Genomic DNA, 16,018 nt, shown 5'->3' with positions numbered 1-16,018 from the left:
ATTAAATCTCGATGAACTATTATAAAAGTTATTTTTTCTCATCTCATCTCTTTTATAATGGAGATTTTGTCGTTTTTATTATGCTTCCTTTTTTTTGCAAACGAACCTAGGAGGAATAATTGCAACTTGTCTTTTGTGAAATGTACTATCATTTCCGTTTTAAAGTGTTCTATTTCGACACCCATAGTAATACTAGAAGTGGCACTCCTCTCCTCTCCTACAACCACACATAATGCCTTTGCGAGCATCATGATCTCAGTTTCCTCTCTTTTAAACGCTTTCACTCTCATTTTCTGTTTTTACCTGGATGTCAAATGCAAAAAAAAAATGTTTGCAATAAATCATAGAAACCGGAGAATTATCTTTATCAGAAATTGTGAGATAAGATATTTTTTGTTTGAGGATTTTTGTGGGGGTTTTTTTTTTGTCTCTTCCAGAGATAAGAATGAAAAGAAAATTTGCGGAAATAATATGCAAGGGGGAAAAATTCACTCGCTAGGAATTAGTAATTTCTTATTTTTTATTACTTACAAATAATTCTTCTATTTATATTTATTTTATTTTTCTAAAAATGCAACAAAAATTCTAATTGTTGATGTCCTTAGAAAATTTTGAAAACTTTAGAATTATCCTTAAAATTTCTTTTCACCTTAAAATTGTTTGCAATTAATACAACAAAAATTGCATTTCTGTATTCAAATAATTCAACTGTAGAATAATATTTTTTGCAAATTATTAAAATTAATTGATTTAGAAAAGAATTTTTGTTAGAACTTCTAGAAAATAATAATTCAATATTAATTTTCAGAAATAATTAAATTTCAAAAGGTTTTAAACTAAAATTTTTGAAAATTTGAATTTTGAGTATCTTTAATTCAAAATTCTAAAAAACTTGGTTTTTTGAAAAATTTTAGTTCAAATCTTATTGAAATTACAAGTTTAATTTTTGAATACCTATATTACATAATTTTATTAAGAAACTTTCGTATATTGTAATATTGAATTGAAAACAATTGAATTTTAGACAAAATTTATTATTTAATTAATTAAACTCTCCAAGAACTTTCTCAAATTATTAATGATAATTAATTTAGAGAATTTTAATTAAAAATTTTAGAAAATAATTCAATTTTAGAGAAATTACAATACTAGCAATTTTTAAAAATAATTAAATGCCAGATTTCAAAATAAAAATTTTTGAAAATTTCAATTGATTATATTTAAATACTTATTGTAAGAAATTATTATAAATATTTTAATAAATCTATCTTAACAATTCTAGAAAATAATTGATTTTAAAAAAGCTACAGTTGTAAATTTTAGAATATTTCGAGTATTTGAATTTGTTTATTGAAAGAGTTACAGTAAAAATCTTTGGAAAATAATATCGTTATATTTATAATAATAAAAATTTCTTAAATTTTTTTATATGGAATTGAAAACAATTATTAAATTTTAGACAAATTTCAAGTGAACTTTCTTTTTTTCTTTAAATAATTAATTGAATTCTCAAAGAAATTTCTCAAAAATTATTAAAAATAAATGATTTAGAAAAGAATTTTAGTTAAAACTTGATAAAAATAATTGAGTTTTGGAGAGGTTAAAGTAGAAATTATTAGAAATAATTAAATACCAGTAGGTTTGCAAATTGAGAATTTTGGAAAATTTCAATTAATTCTACTTGATAATAATAATAAAATTTTTAATTACTAAACTTGTGAATAAATTTAGTTGAAAATTCTAGAAAATAATTGAGTATTGGAAGATTTATGTAAACATTTTTAGAAATACTTTAGTTTCAAAACGATTAATGTTTTTAAAAATAATTTTTTAAATTTAGTTTTTTAGAAAATTATAATTGAAATTTTTTAAAAAATTAGTTTAATTTCTAAATATTATTTAATTAAGAATCTTTCGAATAATCGAAATTTCGTAAATTGAAAACTATTAAATTTTAAACGAATTTTTAGTAAACATTCTTTTTTTCAAATAATTTAATTCTCGAATAACTTTTTGAAAATTAAAATAATTAGAAGAATTTTAATTAAAAATTCTAGAAAATAATTGAATATTAGTAAAATTAGAAATTTAATTTTTGCACTGAAAAGAAATTGATTTGATTCAAATAAACGATTACTTGTCTATTATCAAATAAATATTTACTTGAATCAAATGATTTTTATTTAAATCAATTAAATTATATTTGCTTCAAATACTAAAATTTGAATCAATATTTATTTGATAATAGAAAAGTAGTTGGTTATTTGAATCAAATTAATTTTTTTTCTGCATGGAAATGATTAAATTTTTATTATTGAAAAAATAAATGTTATGTTTTAAAAAAATTTTATTACAATTTTTAACGTAATCTTGTTTTTCGAAGGAAAATGTTAAAAAAAATATTTAAAAAATTAAGATTTGAAAATAATTTAATAAAATTTTACGAAATAGAATTGAACTTATTATATTGTTTTATAACTGAGGAAAAAGTAAAAATTTTTTTTGAAAAAAAATTTCGAATCTGAAATAAGAATGAAAAGAAATTTTGAAAAAATAATACGCAAGAGGGAAAAAACCACCTTTGCTAAAAATTAATAATTTATCTTCTATTTTATTTCATTAAAAAAAAATATTTTTAAAAATTGTCTGCAAATTTTTTAATTTAGCAAATATTTTTAAGTACGTATGTTGAAAGTGGTTTTAATTTTGTCCTTTTTTTGCTTTTCAGTTTTCAGCCGCAATTTTAGGATCCAGTGCTTCTTTTATGCGAGGAAACTAGAGACAATGAGTATTTTCAAAGCCAGGAGAATTTGAGTTGGAAAAGTTTCGAGTATTTATACACAGAGCATTACAAAAAAGGTATTAAGTGAAAATTTTAAGCTACAGTTTTGGAGTTTTATTTAACGAAAATTTTATGGACGGAACATTGCTGCGAGTACCTTGTTTGAAAATCAGGAGACAATAGGGATTTTCGAAGACGACAGCTGTCCATTTTCCAAGATTTCTCATTCTTTCTCTCATTCTCTCGGTATTTTTGCGACACGGTCATTCAAGTTTTCATGGGCTTCAAAACTGAGGTTTATCGGTTCCTTCGAGGACAATGAAAAATATAACGGGAATGAAAACGGTATGCAAGTATGTTCGCACTTTCAGGTCAGTTTCTAGGCCATCCGAAATTTTTTCCTTTTTTTTTGCAGCACGTTCGTCCTTCAGTCGAGAGAGAAAATTAATAATTTCCGATATTTAAAGAAGGTGGGAAAAAAGTTCGCGCCTTCTTTTAAAGACGTCTTTATATATACACTTGGAAACCTTTCTTTTTCGAAAGTTTATTTCGCATTTTGTATTGTCTATGGATATATAGATAAAGACTATACAATATCAATTTCAAAGATAATTCGACACTTCATTTTATTCAGGTCACGCTTTCTTGAAACTTGTTTTCAAGTCTAGCTGAAACCAAGTTGTAAAATTAATATTTTTTCACACGCCTGTCATATATATGTTAATCATTTTCATTTTATTATAGCAGAGAGGAGTGATTTTTTTCAATTTGAAAATAAATTTGTTTCCGTCTTTTATCATAGTGTGAAATTGAATTTTTGGAAAATATATAGAGGAGAAACTTGTTTTAATATAATAGGTAAATATTACACTAAACTGGTTGGGAAAAAGCTAATAGTTGAGTTTTAAATTATAATAATATAATTTTTGAATATATTTCATATTTCAAAACTGACAATTCGAAAGTGTTTTTTGATAAAAATAGCAAATATTAATGTAAAGAAAATTAATCGACTTAAAGGCCGGTTGAGAATTTTAACACATAATAAATTGCAATAATTAGGCACGATAGGAGTAATTTATTAACTGTCATGGAGTCTTTCTATGCCGATAGAAGAAAATTAATTTATCCTTTTTTTTGAATTAGTAATCTGGCTTGAATTTTTGAATGAAATTTTATCGTTTTGCTGTTGCAGCTGTTAATGTAGATAAATAACATTTTTTTCGAGTGATGCAATGGGAAATATTTCCGTTTTTTTTTTGTTAATCTATAAATTTATACTAAATAGTTCATTTATAACTTAATTAAAATGTTAATGATCAAAATTCCAGTGGAAACATTTTTATTGTTATGATATTGGTTCAATGAAATTTTTTTATTATTATTATTAGTATTATTTATTAAATTAACACCTACTAAAGTGTTTGTTTATTTTTTTTGGGAATTTATTTTCTATTATTAAAACGTGAGATATCTTTCCTTAACATCGTGTTTTGTATTTTTTTCTATTTTCATATTATCATTGTGCTTAGTTTAAATGCCGACTTACGGCTCTACGATATGATTCATCACTGACAGCTGACTTTGTAAGTCGTTTTCATTAGAAAATATTTTTAAGCCCACCTCAGGTGTCATCATTTTTTTTATAAATTTGAGATCTATTTTTATTTAATAACTATCGAGTTTAGTTTTTGGTTTTTTTTATTTTTATTTAAAAATCAAGTTTTTCTATGTTCATACAATTCTTAACGTTAAAATGAACGAAAATTATTTATTTTTATTCAAATTTTATTAAAATAATTTTGCGTCACGTATCGAAAAAGAAATTGTAAATTTAAGTTTTTAATTTCGTTTCTATCAGTAATTTAAAAAAAATTGTTTGACAATTTTTCTTTTTAAATGTTTTGAATTTGAAAATTAATTAAATTCTAATTTAATGCTTTGAAGATTAAAAATAACAAACATTAATTAAACAAAATTGTTTCGAATTAAAAATCATAATTTAACTTGCAAATTTAATTTTACATTTTAAAACTTAAATTGTTAATTGTTAAAAAAAATTTGTCCTAATTTTAATAACTTTCATAATTTTGAATCTGAATTAATTTAAACATTGCTTATAATTTTATTAAAATTTTTGAAAATAATTAAATTGTTTTGAAGAACTTTATTAAAATCTTTTAAAAATAATTAAATTATTTCAAATAATTTAATAAAAATTGTTCTGAAATTAATTGAATTCATCTAAAGAATTTTATTAACATTTTTGAAAATAATTGTATTCTTTGAATGAAGGATTTTTATTCAAATTTCTTAAAATTATACCTATTATTAAATTCTGTAAAACAAAATGTTATTAAAAATAATTAAATTCCTCCGAAGAATTTTATAATTTAAGAAAATTATTTAATTCTTGCGACAAATGTTATTAAAATTTTTGAAAATAATTGTATTCTTTGAAGGATTTTTATTCAAATTTTTTAAAATTATTTTATTAAATTCTGTAAAACGAAATGTTTTTATTTTTATAATAAAATAAGAAAATAATTCAATTATTTTGCAACGAATTTTATTAAAATTTTTAAAAACTTTTAAAATAATTATAAATTCTTTTGATACATTTTATTAAAATTGTATTGAAAAAAAATTAAATCAATGTGAAGCACTTTATTATTATTTATGAAAATAATAATACTAGAATTTGTATAAATAAAATATAAATTCAATGAAAAAATTTTAATTCTTTCGAGAAATTTAATTAAAATCGGAAAACAATTGAATTCTTCTATTTAATTTAATAACAATTTTTGAATAGAATTTAATTTTTTCAATTATTTTATTAAAATTTAAAGAAAAATTGATTTCTGTCATGAAATTTTATTATTTATGAAAATAATTGAATTCTAGCAAAGAATTTTAAAAGCATTTGAAAATTATTTAATTGTTCGAAGAAAATTAAAATTCTTCTCAGAAATTCAGTTAATATTGTATTAAACATGATTAAATTGTTTTAGGATTGTATCAAATTTTTGAAAATAATTGAAATTGAAAATAATCTGAAATCATTTGAAAAATTAAAGTTGATATTTGAAAATAAAAAAATTTTGAAATTTGCATAATAATAATAATTATATTGAATGCCATGTTTCGCACGCGTAAAATTTGCTAGTTATTGTAAAAAATTTAAATTTGAAGAAGAAATAAATAAATTTTGTTAATTTTAACTTTATGAACTTTAGTAAAATAATAAAGAACAAATTTAAAAGTAATTAAATCATAATGACGAAAGAATAAAAAAATTAAGAAGATTTGAAGAAATATATAAATTTTCCAATTACAATCGATTATCAAGTTTGTATATCAAATGATAAGAAAAAGAGAAGAAAAGAAAAGAAATATTATTAATAAAAATGATAAATAAATGGAAAAGTAATTGAAATCGACAAGCCGTGGATGAGTTTTGTAAAAAAATAGGAATAAAAAAGAAAGAGGAAAAATTATAAACAGAGAAATGTTTCATCTCTCATTTGAAGCAAATGAGTATTTTATAGACTTTTTGTGCTTTTTCTTCATCTGTCACTCTCTTGTCTGTTCCCTTTTATCTTTGTAACAAAATACGCGGGAATGTCCAACAACTAGACTGCTTTTGAAGCCCAAGTGGATATTGATTCTTGGCATGAATTCGCCAGCTCATGCAAAAGATTATAAAACGAATCACACGCAAAATTAAACTTTGCAAAAAGAAAAGGAAAAAAGAAATACAGAAAGCCATTGATTGAAAATAATACTCAGTTTCCTTATATATTTTTCCACACGAATTCTATATACTCGATATTATCGAAAGCGAGAAAGAGAGAATGATAAAGCGAGAGGATTAAAACCATCTATTCGAAAAACAAGTTTTTGCTTTTATCCACTTTTTCCATATATTATTTTTTTTCTAAGATATATTTCTAAATCATTTTTGTTTGTGCGCTTTCAATTTCCGAAACCCACACACTGTAATTTTTTTTTAATTCCTAGAAATTGTTTTTAAATAATTGTTTTTTAAATTAGTTTTACTGTCTCCATTTTATTTTTCTTTTTTCTTGATAAAAAAATTGTCTAAAATGTAAAATTTGAGAACCCTCGGTATCCGCATTTTCTCATCCCCCTTTTATACTGCTAAACATTTGGCGTCTCTCCAGATGATGTCGATCCAAACCACTCTAGATTTTGCCCGAGGGTGCGAAAATTTTTTTTCCTTTCATTCGATTTTTATTAACATTTTACTACTATCAGTAGTATCTAGTATTAGATTGAGGAATCGAAATTTTATCGATTTAGAAATAAATAGTAACTTTGTTTTTCAAGGGGGAATTTAAAATTGTTATATAGAGAGCGAGATTTTTATCTATTGTAGACGAAATGTCAAGATTAGTCATTTTTTTAAAATAACTTTCTTATTTACGAGAAATAGAAAATATAGGAGTGACCGTGAAATATATGTGCACACGAGATTGTATTTAATTAAAATTTATTTTCGAATCTATTCTGTCGATCTCTTTATGTCTACGCTTTCGTTTTTAATTTATTTTATTTCTCACTTCTACTAATTGTTGTATATATTTGTATTTTTCGACTTTTTTCCAATATTTCTCAAAAAAGACGAATTTTTTCGACTTTTTTTTATTTTCTTTCAAAATATCGCAACAAAATACTACGTTTTTGGTATAAAATGCAACTTATTTCGATTTTTGTAGTGTGAAGAGTTATTATACTCAAATGTTTCAAAATTATTTTTGAATTAGGTTTTTAAAATAATATACCTACACGAGCAACAATTCGCGCGGCTAACTTTTTGGGACAAGATTAGCAATTTTAAAAATAACAGAATTTAAGAATTTTTAATTCAAATTTTTGTTGAAAACACTAAAAAAAATCCAATTTTGAAAAAATTACAAATAATTGCAGAAATTTTTTATAAATTCCTTCGCAATAATTCAACTATTTTTATAAATAAGAAATTTTTTTTTTAAGGAATTCAATTATTTTCATAAAAAATAATTAAAAATTGTAGAAAATAATAATTGATTTGAAATGATGGAAATAATTTTGAAAAAGTTACAGTAACAATATTCTTATAATATATAGTATAATGATTTTATTACTTGGTCATCTTTAATTATTATAACTTATTGAATTTAAAAAGATTTGAATTTGAAATTTTTGAAATTCTTAATTCCTATGGAAAAATAATATTGATTAAATATTTATTTTAAAAAAAAGTTATTGATGTTTTCGAATAATTTTACAATTAAAGAAATTCGTAAATAAATGTAACAGAACATTTTTTTTAGTACAATTTTTTTCTTTATTTTCTAAAAATTCAAAAAGTTTCAATTTCATTTTCAATTAAAATTTGTAATCGACAAATAGAATAGAATATGTAATGTTTCTTTTCCAAAAGAAAAGAATGAGTTTCTGAACAATATTGTTATTGAGAAATAAAAATTATGTATAAAATTGTTATAGGTATTTCCTATTTCTTAATTATAATTTTTTAATAATTAACAATTTTCTCATATTTTTATAAATAAATAGGAGAAAAATTTGCATAATTTAGATCAGTCAAACGAAAATTGTTATAGAGAAAAGCATATATTATAATAAACAAAATTTATTTGCTAATCATAATTTTATTATTATATTTAATTTTCGAAATGTCTATTTAAGAAGTTTTTAAATAACTGAAATTTTGTAAAATATTATTGAAAATAATTGATATTTTAAAAGTATCTCTTGAAAATTTCAGAAAATTAAATTTTAAAGAATTTTAATTGCAAATTTTGAGAATAATAAATTAAAATCTAAAAAATTTTATTAAAAAATCTTCGAATATTTGACAATGAAAATTATCTTCAAAAAATTATATTACTTAAAATATTTTTTAAAATATAATTCTTGGAATGTTTTCATTGAAAGTTTTTAACATTAAATTATTTTTAATATTTTCAATTGAAGATTTCCGAAAATTTGAATTTTTACAAAAAATAATTACATTAAAATTATAAAGAAATTTAATTCTTTAGAGTTATTAATAAAATAATGTATTTAATAATTTATTTTCGTTAATAAAACGAAATTTATTTATTTCTTCTTCGAACTACATTTTTTTTGCAATAACTTTGTGTCACTGTAAAAAGTAATAATTTTCAATGTTTCTAAATGTAAAATTTAAGTTTTTAATTTTTATTGCAATAAGTAATTTATGAAAATATTTTTACTAAGAAATATTTCGTTCTTTTGAACGTTCAAAGCTTGTAGATCATACGAAATATAGTTATAATTTTTAAAAATAGTCAAACTTTTATTACTGAAATAAAATTTACTTAAAAAAAAATATTGCAATTTATTTTTCTAATTTTTTTTTTTTTTTTTTGAGAAAAATGTTAAAAAATATCGAAAATTTATTTGAAAATAATTATTGAATTTTACAAAAAAGTTAAAATTGAAATTATTATTGGGATGAGGTTTGGAAAAGTTAAAAAAAGTTTTTGGAAATCGGGGAAAAGTCAAGAAAATAGAAAATCAAATTTTGTCACAACTCTGAATAAATCAAACGACTCTATCGACTTTTTTTTAGAATTTAGAATCGACTAAAAAGGACTCTTTTTACGCCTTTTAGTCGATCTGAGGCCTATTTATGCGATTTATTATCAAAAACGCTAAAGGAATGAAACAATTTTAAAAAAATTTAGCATTTCAAGATACTATTAATTTCTTGCGGTTTTTCAGGAATTCCATCGATTGAAATTTCGAAGGGCACAAATCAAATTGATAAAAATAAATACAATGGAATCGGAAAGACACAAGAGCCTGTGGGCAATGCACGAGAGAGTAAAGATGAATAAATATGAGAGAAGTTCGGTTTCCTTCACGGAAGAATATTGACCAAGGCGAGAAGAATATGCAAGCATCTTTCTTTTTTTTCTCCTCGAATGGACCATTCGAATAGGAAGGACTAAGGATTGTTGTTGTTGTTGTTGTGCCCTTTGGCGCATATCGAAGCAGCAGCAGCAGCAGCCGAGACGAGAGCCACACGAACGATTTATGAGATTCGTTTTATGAGTCTTTTGCTCGTTTCGTGCTCCAAGGAAGATCGAGCGTCTCGGAAATTGTATTGCTTGACTTCATCTCACTTTGCTGTCGCTTTCAAAAATGAAATGCCAACCCGAATGAAAAACACGCCCAAACAATTTGGCAATCTTCAAAAAGAAAAAGAAAAAGAAAAAATTTCTTTGCCTCGAGACTTTAGATTTGCAAATTTTCTATAATATTTTTCAAAGAAAACGAACATCTAATCTCTTTTCATAGTGTGAGAAGAATCTTATCTTGACATCATTTTGGTAAATAAAAATTTAGTTTCTTTCGAGTAGAAAGAGAGATAAAGATAAGATCTTTATCTTCATTGCGCTTATAATTTTCTTTTTTTGAGTTGCAGGGAGTTTAAAAATGGGATGAGTAAACATAGGAGGGAAAAAAAAGGTTTGCGGTTCACAGGTTAATAGTGTACTCTCTCGACAACTTCCTCGGTAATCTCGTTTCCTGTCTGATCCGACAAGAATAGCGCAAAGAGACATTTATGCCAGACAACGTGTGTGCTACCAGGTTTCTTCGCTCGTTTCCTTGTCTTCACGCTATGAGTCACCATTCACAATATACATACAGCCATACAACTTCTTTATCCAAGTGGGAAGGATAAAACGATGTAATTTACTCTTGCCCTTGAAAAGGGAAATAGGGTTGCTTATTCGTCGCTTTGAGCCTTGGTCTTTTCCCTCCTCTATCGATCGCTGCTTTCAAAAACCCCAACAACGCCATGCACAGTACCTTTCAAAAAATTACCACGATTTTTTTTATCTACTACACATTTCCTTCTATTTACAATTAATAGAATTTTTATTTTGTCTTCATTCTTTCGCACCTGAATTACGGACGTTTTCGCAAAGAAATGCAGACTTTAAATTAAAAAAATAATCAATTTACATTTAAAAAATTGAAATTTTATTATTAATAGAATTTTCTCGAAGAACAAGTATTAATTTTCAAAAACAAAAATTTTAAACCTACAAAATTTATTTGTTGCATACAATATTTTTTGTCATATCGTTTCTTCAAAATTAAGTTTTAAAAATGACTCGATTTTAATTTAATATTGCTTTTTTAATTCAAAAAATATTCTCTATATAACGTCGGTGTTCAGATTTTTAAACAAGCTCGCCATTTTGAAAATATGCTTATTTGTTTTAAACAAAATTTTGACTGTTTTCAAATTTGAATTAGTGACAGACTTTTTGCTTTTGAATCAGTAAATTTTACTAATAAAATAGTAGAAATTATTATTTGTTAGTAAATTTACTAATTCAAAAGTAAAAAGTCAGTCACTACTTCAAATTGATAAATATTTTTACTAAATCAAATTTAGAGAGTTTATAAGTATATAAATACATTTTTTTTATTGTTAATTTTTTATCATGAAAATTGATGTTTTTGTTCATCCAGAAAATACTATAAATGTTTTATTTCATATAATAATTAATAATAATGAATAAATAATAAGAAATAATTATAATTATTATTATTTTAATTGCTAACATGTTAATTAATTATTTTCTTAGAGATCAGCATTTTGTTGGATTAACCACCTTAAACGTATAATTTTTAGTCATAAAAGAACAATTTCGTTTTGTTTTAATTTTAATTGATTGAAAGAAATTTTTAATCGTCGAAATTTTTATTATTTTCTTCCAAAGCAAACATTTTTGAGTGAAATAAATAGTCTGTTAATTATTCCTCTAAAGTTTTGAACGTTCAAATTTTTCAAAATTATTTTTGAGCTATTTTTTGAAGATAATTAAATTTTTGAAATATATATTGTAATTAAAAAGTTTTTAAATAATTGAATTAAATTGTCGAATGAAAATCTTAAAATTAAAATAAATGAAAATTAGCTTAAAAAATGTATTAAAATATTTTTTAAAAAAGTAATTCTTACAATTTTTTTAAAAAAGAATTTAGAAATTAAAATTTTAACATTGATCCGAGGCCTGGTTTCATTATATTTCAAAATTTACTGAAGAAAATGAAAAATAATGTAAATAAAATATTTTTTCCTTGTTTAGAATTACAAAAATATCGTTGTTCATTTGACCGTTCAAAACTTTATAGGAACTTTGTTAATTGGTAATAAATTGAAAAGAATGTAGGTATGTAGATATAAAAATCGATTTAAAAGAAATTATAAAGTTCATTTATCGAAAAAAAACATTTCATTTTTTTCTTTCTATTTTAATTGAATAATAAAAATTATTTGACAAGATTTTTATTATTTGATTTTAGAAAAATAAAAATTTTTGAGGAAATAAAAATTCTGTTAATTGGAAATTGAAAAATTTGTGCGTCGATATAAAAAAATCGTATAGTAAAAGAAATTATTATAATATCCATTTTTCAAAAGAAAAGCATTTCGTTTTCTTCTTTCAATTTAAATTAATTGAAAAGTATTTTTTTTCCAAAAAAGGACATTATATTAATTTCTCTTACTACAATTTTTTTATCTACACATTTTTCAAATTTTATTTAATAGAATTTTGTTTCTTTTCCTAACATTTTTTATTTCGAAATGTCCTAAAGTTTCAGACCTCGATTTTTTTATACTTAGTTCAAACTTTTATTTTCCTTATAAAATATTTGTGTGTAAACTAAAAAATAGTAATTCTTGATTAAATGTATTTATTTTATTTCTCATTTCCTCAGAAGAAATTTTACAAAATATTCATATAGAAAAAAATTTCGCTTATTTGAACGCTGAAAACTTAAGGAAAATATTACCGAATCAGATAATAAAAATTTTAACAGATAAAAATTATTTTTAATCAATTGAATCGAGAAGCACAAAACGAAAGATTCTTTTTTTCGAAAAATAGACATTCAAATAATAATTTTCGTTATTATTGGAGTAAAGAAAGTTTTTTGATTCTAATAATCGGTTATTTGACTGTTAGTAAATTTATTTGATAAGTAATACATTTATTTGAAAAGAATTTATAATTTTTATCAGATTTAATCTTTACAAATATTTTATCAAATATTTATAATTGAATAATAAATGTTTATTATTTATTTAATGACTAGATTCTAAATAGAAATAACAGAAAACCTGTTTATTATTTATTTATTATAAATATAGAAGAGTTTGATAATAATTTAATTTCATATCTATATTTGTGTCGAGTAATATTTACTGTATAGTCAAACGATCGAATAGTGTTCTTGCCACACCATATAATATGTAAATAGTATTCATACCAATAATTTGTGTAGTTTGACACAAATACGATTCAATTGACTCAAATTATAATATACATATATTACATAATAGTCAAGTAATTGATTATTTGAATAAAAAAAAATTTGTTCTTTACTGTGCCTTCTCAATGTTAATTGCCAAGTTAATTGGAATGTTGAATGAAATGTAGGCGGTGCGTAATGAAAATGTTTATGACTCAAATTGTTCGTAAATTTCCGTCGAGAGTCTCTCGTTTCAATATATCGCATATTATAAGTAAAGAGACTCGAAGAGACGCTTTAACGTTACGCTCGACATTCTGTTTGATAAACTCACTTCTCTATAATATAATAATAGATGCAAAGGGAGAATATGATGATCGCTTTAAAATTCTCGCCTCTCTCTCAATCATTACCTTTATCTGCCATATGATGCTTGCCTCCCGTATATGAAGTTTGACACACGTTATCAACAATAATAAATTTCAATTGTTTCCTGACCCCTATATCATTGCACGCAGGAAATCCGAAATTAAGAGGGATTCAAAAAATTTAAAACTCGTTATCAACACCCACTCAATGCTTATATTGTCAAATAAAAAAATTATTCCTATTTGTATATATTTTAATCATCAACTGAGATGACAAGAGGAAAATTTCTCCTTTCGAATTTCATAATTTACCGAATATTTTCGGGAGTTGTTTTTCCAGCTCTATTATACAGAAATTCGATTCAATTTATTCGTATGACTCACTGTTTCGAGTGAACGTTTCGGTTTCATATTATGCAGGATTGTCACAAATAAGGTAAATCAGGGACAATAAAATTGGTCAGGGAATTTCATCAAAAGTACTTAAAGAATAGAATATCAAATTTCCTTGCAATTTCCAGAAACAATTAAATTTTAAAAGATTTTAAAATAAAACTTTTGAAAATTTTAATTGCTGTGAAGAAATTAATACCTATTAACTAATTGTCCAATTAATTATTATTATTTATTTTTTCAAAAAAAATTTATTAAAATTCTTCGAAAGAATACAAAGAATTTCAAACATTTGCTAAAATTCTTTATAAGAATTCAATTTTTTCCATTACTATTTTAATAAACTTCCTCGAAAGAATTTAATTATTTTCAAAAATTTTGATAAAATTCTTTGTAAGAATTGAATTGTTTTTTATGCAATTTCACTTAAATTGCTTGAAAGAATTCAATTTTTTCATAAATAATAAAATTCTTTGTAGTAATTCAATTATTTATAGGTAATGCAATTTTAATAAAATTTCTCGAATAAATTCAATTTTTTGTTTTAAAATTTCAATCAAATTTTTTGAAAGCTTTCAATTATTTTTTAAATAGAATTTTAATTAAATTGCTTGAACGAATTCAATTGTTTCGAATAATTTTAAATAATTTCCTAGAAATAATTCCTTTTTTAAGTTTTAATAAAGTCCTCATTCGGAAGAATTTAATTATTTTCACAAATAATCGAACTCTTTGCAGGAATTTAATTATTTTTAATACAATTTTAATAAAATTTCTCAAAAGAATTCAATTATTGTTAAAAATTGTAATAAAATTTTTATTCGAAAGAATTCAATTATTTTGAAAATGTTGATAATATTCTTTATAAAAATTAAATTATTTTCAATATAACAGAATTTCTCGAAAGAATAAAATTATTTTTAAAAAAAATGAAATAAAATACTAGGCAAGATTTAAATTACTTCAAATTCAAAATTATCAATGTTAAAAAACTGTAATATTTTTCTAAGAAAAATGTCATCTTTTGAAAATTAAAAAGTAAATATTAACGTAAAGTTTTGTAAAATAAAATAATTTCTAAATTTTTCTTGCAAAAATAGTGTTTTTAAAACTTTTTTCTGAATCTAAATTAGTAAATAATTAAGGTAATTAGAACAAAAGTGATATGGATGAATCCAAATATTAATTTTTTATTCCTCCTACAGAAGAAAACATTAAAATAAAGAAATTCCAGTTTTTCTTAAAAATTAAATTAGAATATCATTAATTTTAAAGTTTCAAACATTTAATAAGAAAAATTATCAAAACAATTAGAAAACAAAAACAACTAACTTCAAACTGCAAGCAGATATTCAGAATATAACGATTATTATTATGTAGAAGATAGAAAATTATTATTATTATCTTCGGTGCAATTTCTTTAAAAAAAATCGTTTCCCATTTTTTTTTTATTAAGAATTTTGTTATTGAAAAAAATTTTTATTAAATTTACTATTTTCACTGTTAAAATTTAAGAAATTTCTGCTGAAATGTTCAATGGTTGGGAATTATTATTAATATAATGATTTTTAATATGGAAGATTGTGTAGATTATGAAAAAACAATTTCAATTTTAATTGAAATTTTGTGAATTTAAATTTAAAATAATTAAATATGTTAAAAGAATTCATTAGGGATTTAAAAAATTCAAAATTTTTAAAGAATTTTAATTTATTAATTATTGGTAAATAGTAAATATGTAATTGAATTTTACAAAGTTGTAATCAAAATGTAATCATATATTTAATAATCTTTATAAAAAACAGAATTATAATGGTTCCAAATGGAATCTAAAATAATGTAATATTGCAAGAGTTACAACTAATGATCATTACAACTATATAAATCTTTTATTAATTAATTATGTAATTTTAAAAAGATTTAGATAGGTACGTAAAATTTATTTGAAAACATTTTAATTATAATTTTGATAAATTAGGTAATTGAAAATTTTCAAATTAATTTACAGTTTCTAAAATTCTATGGAAAATAATTGAATTTTTTAAGAATCTTATTGAAATTTGTATAAATAATCGAGGAAAATTCGCTACAGTAACTAATTTTATTTTTGAAATAAAAAAGAGTAGACACTCTTAAAATTTTA

General features: G+C 22.2%; 1 protein-coding gene across 2 annotated transcripts in view; it reads left to right on the top strand.

The window, feature by feature from the left end:
• The window catches only part of LOC122497723 (CDC42 small effector protein homolog), a 66,220-nt gene that overhangs the window by 5,897 nt on the left and 44,305 nt on the right, over positions 1–16,018 (top strand). For both annotated transcript variants that reach the window (XM_043605001.1, XM_043605002.1), the window contains one exon: positions 2,729–2,859. The gene's annotated coding sequence lies outside the window, so the exon portion shown is untranslated. The remainder of the gene's footprint in view (positions 1–2,728; positions 2,860–16,018) is intronic.

This window comes from Leptopilina heterotoma, unplaced genomic scaffold (assembly GCF_015476425.1).
Source record: "Leptopilina heterotoma isolate Lh14 unplaced genomic scaffold, ASM1547642v1 Lhet_135, whole genome shotgun sequence".
Lineage (NCBI taxonomy): Eukaryota > Metazoa > Arthropoda > Insecta > Hymenoptera > Figitidae > Leptopilina > Leptopilina heterotoma.
Note: the sequence above shows the minus strand (reverse complement) of the source record. Positions and strands in the feature narration are given on the sequence as shown.